This window comes from Meriones unguiculatus, chromosome 15, assembly GCF_030254825.1.
Source record: "Meriones unguiculatus strain TT.TT164.6M chromosome 15, Bangor_MerUng_6.1, whole genome shotgun sequence".
Classification (NCBI taxonomy): domain Eukaryota; kingdom Metazoa; phylum Chordata; class Mammalia; order Rodentia; family Muridae; genus Meriones; species Meriones unguiculatus.
In genome coordinates, this window is record NC_083362.1 from 60,566,046 (window position 1) to 60,570,794 (window position 4,749).

General features: G+C 41.3%; 1 pseudogene; it reads left to right on the forward strand.

Moving 5' to 3' along the window:
• Positions 1 to 3,654: 3,654 nt before the first annotated feature.
• Positions 3,655 to 4,406, forward strand: LOC110566419 (histone H2A.Z-like; annotated as a pseudogene).
• Positions 4,407 to 4,749: the final 343 nt, after the last annotated feature.

Below are 4,749 nucleotides of genomic sequence, written 5' to 3' on the forward strand. Positions count from 1 at the left end.
AAACCCACCTTTGACTCTATTTCTATAGACATTTAATATGAGTCAGAGATGAGTCCTGATCTGATCTCAGGATGGATATTCCATAGGAAAAATAAGATGTTCCCCAAAAGGAGGATGATGGCAGAAGAAGATGAATAAATAGATACAGAGCAAGAGAAAAATGACTCCTGAGAAGCTTAGGAGGTGGGAACCCAGAACCACAAACACTGCGTTTACAGATATGACACACCGTATCAGTTCACTTCATCCTCTCCTCCATCTAGTCAACAAATACTGGCTCCCTGTGCTTTTACCAGTGCTATGTCAGCTGCCTACACAATATAGTTCAAGTTCAGCTTTATAACCCACCAGATACACAGTGGGTGTCATAGTTAGGGTTTCTATGGCTGTAATGAGGCACCATGAGCATAAACAATCTGGGGGGAAAGGGGTTTATTTCAGCTTAGAGTTCTACATAGTCCATCATCGTGAAAACTAGTCAGAGCAAGAACTCAAACAGAAAATGATCTGGAGGCAGGAGCCGATGCAGAGGTCATGGATGGGTGCTGCTTACTGTCTTGTTCCTCATGGCTACTTCAGTCTGCCTTCTTTCAGCACCCAGGACCACCAGCCCAGGAGTGGCATCCAATTCGCCACAGGCCAATCTGGCAGAGGCATTTTCTCGACTGAGAAATGCAAAGGCATTTTCTCACTTCTTCCAAATCACTAGCTTGCTTCAAGTTGACATGAAGCTAGCCAGCACAGTGGAGGACACCAAAAACCCACACACGAACACGGCCTCATTGGGGAGTGTTGGTTAAACAAAACACATTAGTGTTTAAACACATTATCTTAGTTACCTTTCTGTCGCTGTGACTAAAATACCCTGATAAGATCAGCTTAAGGGAGAAGGAGTATTTTGGGGTTACAGCACCAGAGAAACCCAGTCCATCTTGGTAGGAAAGATATGACAGAAGGCAGGGAAAGCATGGTGCCAGGAGCAGAAGGCTGGCTGGTTGAGATTGCACCCACATTCAGGAAAGAGAGAATGAACAGGAAGTGAAGCCAAGCTGTAACACATCTAGAGTCATCCCTAGTGGCCCACGTCCTCCAGCAAAGCTCTACCCCCTAAAGGTTCCACAACCTTCCCAAATAGCATTATTACCCGGCGGCGGGGGGGGGGGGGAAGGGGGCGGCAATTGTACAAACACTTCAGCCTGTGAGGAACACTTTGCATTCAAACCACTACATAAAGTATCCAATACGTACTATGCCCTGAATTAAAATTATCCATTATCGTTGCTGGACAGTGAGGACACAAAAGTGAATGAAGCAGTCACAGCTGTTTGCCTCATAAAAGAAGGAAATCCAGCAGACTGCACGCAGTGGCCCCATAGACATAGGAAGAGACTGATCCAGAATACATGGTCTAATGATGGAATGACATTCCTTATGAACACTTTTGACCATACATCAAGTAGATGTCAACATACAGTCATCTTCTCCCATCAAAATAAAAATCAGCACATAACATATGAGAAACAACCTATTGTAAAACTTCTTATTTATAATGCTGAACTATAACATTTAGGCAATTAAAGAAAATTGCATGATTGCTCTACTATCTTGAAAAATCACCTGGATAAAATACTGAAAATCAGGCGGTCATAAAAATTTCAGCATACAATTCTACTTTCCATATTAAATTAGAGTTTATGATGCTACTATCATACCATACTTTTAATATACTGTACTATAATACTATAGCATCGGGTATTCCTGAAGTATAAAACGGACTTTTCTAGGTGATTAGGACTCCTTGTACTTGGCTGATAGTCTTCTGATTTCATTCTGGTTAACAAACCCATAACTTCTCAAAGCCTACCTACCCTTACCTACCCAAAACCACACTGTCTCCAGAATGGTGAATGGACATCCAAAAAAATCTCTCAGTAAAAAGCATCACTTTCTCTAGAGCAGTGATTCTCAAACTTCTAAAGCTGTGACCCTTCTAATACAGTTCTCATGCTGTGATGACCCCCAGCCATAATATTATTTTTGTTGCTACTTTGTAACTATAATTTTGCTACTGTTATGAATTGTAATATAAATATCTGATATGCAAAATATCTGATGTTTGACTTCCAAAGGGATCATGAGCTACAGGTTGAGAACTGCTGCTCTAAAGAATCATCCACTATGTCTGCAGTTGGGTTTTCTCTGCACTGAAGCTGGCTTTTGACACCCTAGGAGCACAGCTTTCCTCCAGCAGGCAACAACTATCACTTGGTTAAGTCCCACCTTATTAGTAACAAGACTATATTGTGACAAAATAAGGACAGCAAATGTCACCGACATCCTTGGTAATGTAACATTTGTTTCTTTTTACAGCAGGCTCAAGAATATCTCTTGATATTCTGTGCCATCAAGGAAGGAACGGGGTTTTTTGTTTTGCTTTGCTGTCTTGTGTTTGTTTGTTTGTTTGTTTGTTTGCCTTTACAGAATGGAACAGAAGGCCTATGAACCCTGGGGGAAAAAAAAGTGAAGGAGGAGAAATCTATCCTCTGTTAGAGAGAGTAAGACCAACACAAAAAGAGATGTGGAAGCGATGAGCCTAAATGGGGGCCAAGAAGACAGGTTTGTCTGAATCCCTATCCTGCCTGTGACTGGGTCCTGCCCTCTGTTCCCATTAGAGCGATGACTCCATCATCCTGTTACACCTCCAGATACAACATTCAAACTTCGACACTAACAATTGTTTCTAATTCTTTCAAATAAAAGCAGCATTTGTCTGTGAGGTGATAAATTAACTTTAAAAACTGAAGAAAGATGGGCGAGGTGGTGCATGCCTGTAATCCCAGCACTTGGGGAAGCAGAGGCAGGAGGATCTCTGTGAGTTCCAGGCCAGCCTGGTCTACAAAGTGAGTCCAGGACAGCCAAGGCTACACAGAAAAACCCTGTCTCAAAACAAGAAGAAGAAGAAGAAGAAGAAGAAGAAGAAGAAGAAGAAGAAGAAGAAGAAGAAGAAAGAACAAATGGATAGTTACGATGAATGCTATCCACCAATTCCCTAAATAAATATTAACTATTCCATGCACCCGGCAAGCATGAGGAATAGAGTGGTGAGCATGAGCTATCCTGTCCTTACAGGGAAGAGATAAGGAATTGGGAGAACGAATATCTGTGTAATATATTAATCACACCTAGTGGTTTTATTATGACGTCTCCTCTATACATACGATGTACTGGATTAGGTCCAGCCCCTCTATTACTCATTTTTGCTCCTTACCCCTGTCCACATCTCTATTAGTTCTCATTTTTTCTTCCATGTCCCATGTTTTCTTAGAGCTATATATTTTATGCTCCAATAAGTTTCTCAGAGTTGGCTGGGATTGCGATTTTTATAGTCGCAAAGACAATGGCACTCAGTATAAACATGAGTCACAGATTACAGAAATATATTAAGGGCAATTTCAGAAATTGTTGGAAATACTGTTTTAATCTCAAGCCAGAATTCATTTAATGATTTTTGTTTTAAATGAAACTGAAAGGGCATGTTTAAGATCAAACACTGTGGCAGTTTGAATTGCGGTAAGACGGAGGAGTGGGCGCCGTATCTCGCTGGGCGTCTGCCTGGTCTGTTCCTCGCTTATCCGAGCTTTAGCACAGTCCGAGATGGCTGGAGGTGAGGCTGAAAAGGACTACAGAAAGGCCAAGACAAAGGCGGTATCCAGCCCGCAGCGAGCCGGCTTGCAGTTCCCTGTGGGCCGTATTCATCGACCCCTGAAATCTAGGACAAACAGCCATGCACGTGTGGGCACGACAGACAGCCGCTGTCTACAGCGCAGCCATCCTGGAGTACCTCACCTCAGAGGCACTTGAATTGGCAGGAAATGCATCGAAAGACTTAAAGGTAAAGCGTATTACCCCTCATCATTTGCAACTTGCTATTCGTGGAGATGAAGAGTTGGACTCTCTGATCAAAGCTACAATTGCTGGTGATGGTGTCATCCCACATACCCACAAATCTCTGATTGGGAAGAAAGGACAACAGAAGACTGTCTAACGATGCCTGGATTTCTTATTATCTCAGTACGCTAAATATTCTTAACAGCTGTCCAGTGTTGGTGATTCCGGTGGACTGTATCTCTGTGAAAAACACAATTTTGCCTTATTGTAATTCTATTTGAGCAAGTTGGAGGCTTAATTAGCCTTCCAGCCAACCAAATTTCTGCATTTGAGTCTTAACCATATTTAAGTGTTACTGTGGCTTCAAAGAAGCTATTGATTCTGAAGTAGTGGGGTTTTTGATTGAGTTGACGGTTTTTTTTAAAAAACTGTTTGGATTTTAATTGTGATGCAGAAGTTTTAGTAAGAAACATTTGGTTTTGTACAGACATTATTTCTACTCTGTTGGATAAGCTCAATAAAGGTCATATCCAAAAAAAAAAAAAAATCAAACAATGTAACAGTACAATCCAAAGATATGCCAATATGATACATGATGACAAGTTAAGACCAAAACCTGAGTCTTTCAAACCCACTCCCAGATAGTGTTTACTCCATCAAGACATACTCTGACTCTCTTTTCTCTATTACGTTATTTATAATTAGAAAATAAATTATTTAAACTATTGAGAGTTTAGCTCAAGAAAGAGATATTTTGTATAAAGAATGGAATAACCATACCGTGATCCAGCGGTGTGGCACAGGACAGGCTTGAGAACCCAAAAGAGGAAGGTGGACTCTCCCAAAGATAGGTAAAGAAAT